This window comes from Branchiostoma belcheri, unplaced genomic scaffold (assembly GCF_001625305.1).
Source record: "Branchiostoma belcheri isolate BF01 breed outbred unplaced genomic scaffold, Haploidv18h27 scaffold53, whole genome shotgun sequence".
NCBI classification, from domain to species: domain Eukaryota; kingdom Metazoa; phylum Chordata; class Leptocardii; order Amphioxiformes; family Branchiostomatidae; genus Branchiostoma; species Branchiostoma belcheri.
Window position 1 is genome coordinate 1,481,808 of NW_017804165.1, and position 2,009 is coordinate 1,483,816.

Genomic DNA, 2,009 nt, shown 5'->3' on the forward strand with positions numbered 1-2,009 from the left:
CAAATGTAGTATCTTGCAAATGTAGCATCTTGCGATTGTAGAATCTTGCGAATGTAGCATCTTACAAATGTAGCATCTTGTAAATGTCGTATCTTGCAAATGTAGCATCTTGTAAATGTCGTATCTTACAAATGTAACATCTTGTAAATGTCGTATCTTGCAAATGAAGCATCTTGCAAATGTAGCATCTTGCAAATCAAGCATCTTACAAATCTGGCTTTTTCGATGTGTAAGCTAATCCGGAGTTTTGTAATTGCTGTTCTGTGTCGAATGTTTGTATCTTTTAGATATTTTTCCTCGCCGTACATATTTTTTTAATAATCTGTATCACTGTTTGTTATTTGTTCGTGGAAGATTATAAGACAGCATTGTGTGTTTGTAGATGATCTGATGACTGCTTCCACTGACAGTGTTAGAAATACCCACCTGCAGTCGCAATATTGCAGAAGAAAAATTAAGCAACCTGCAATTTTGCAGACTGAAAAAAAATCAGGGGTTTAAAATTACGGTGTTTTAAGAGCTTTTGTGTTTACTACTGACTCTATAATATGCACTTGTAGCTTAAGCATGTATCTTTCAACTTGCATGTAAAATGTTTGCCAGCGTGCAATTTTGTATGTACCATGGGTTTGGACGCGGAATTTTAAAGTGTGTATTTGCAGAAAGTGTTTCCGAATTGCAGAACAAAATTTTGACATTCTGCAATATTGCAGAAAATTGAAAAAGTTATTTCTACCACTGTACTGAAGTAAGCTTGAATATTGCCAGGTTTGACAAAACACCTATGCCGGCGGTGAGGCCATTACGCCCCGGCTAATGTCACCTTGCTGCCGGACCCGGCCTCGCCCATCTTCTTGACAGGTCCCGGGAGACGGGGCTTTACTTGGCCTTATTTCACGTAATTTAAATGCCCGTCTTAGCGGCCTTGCCTCGCCAAATTGCCGCGGCCCGGGAATATCTGGAGCGGGGGACAGTCGGGGCGTGCCCCGCTGCCCACACACGGGTCGCGACCTCGGGCTTCCACTGGGTGGAGTTAAAGAATGGGCCAGACTTTGAGGCAAGGCAAGGGCATTCTGCCAGAAATATGCTAGGGCTAGGAAAAAATGTTGTTTTTCCTGTTTCAGTCCTTTAAAAAACTAGGGTCGGTAGGCAGGGATTATCTTTTTTCTTTGGCAATCTCTAGTGATCCAGTTTAACAAAGTAAAAATTACATCAGGACATGCATAGTTTCAATGTCAATGTTGGAAAACCGATTGTACAACGTTTCATCACTCAGGTGTCAGATCATGGACCTAGAAAAGGTCGATCAGCTCGAAAAATGTATAGCTCTTGCAGGGGTTCATTAAAAAAGGCTACGGTCGGCAATTTTTTCTAGGGTCGGTTGGAAAACAAGAAACACAACATTTTTTTTATTGTTCACACCTTAAAGAACATAGTACAACACAAAGTGGTAGCGCACTCAGTAGCTAAGACTTTTTAACGCTACCACTTACTCATAATGAAAGAATTAACAAAAAGGAATGCAATATAAAGGAAATACAGATGATACTAGAAAGGCCGACATTTGCTGTGGAGCAAATTCAGCATGGCTTCACCACATTTCACGACATGGCAGGGAAAGGAGAAATACAAAGGAAAACAATGCTTTATATTGATATAACTATATATTTATTGTTTATTTCAGGCTCAATGGCCCATAGCACAGACAGACAACATTACACAAACACATCTAAAAATAAAACATCTAAGTGGGTACAAGTGGATAAAAGACTGTCGAGCCCTTACGGCGGGCGGACCAGTCTACAGTAATGGCTCCAGAATGGGCTCGAGCAGAAGGTCTCCGAGCGGAGCAGCAATTTGACAATTGCGTTCTCAGACGCTAACAGACGAGAAGCAAAAGAACACAACAACTTCCGACGCCTGGCGTCAAACGTGTCAACACGAGTCTGTACAAATAGGTCGCTGTTACTAGTGCTCCTAGGCTGAGACAGTAGGATTTTAAGACCATC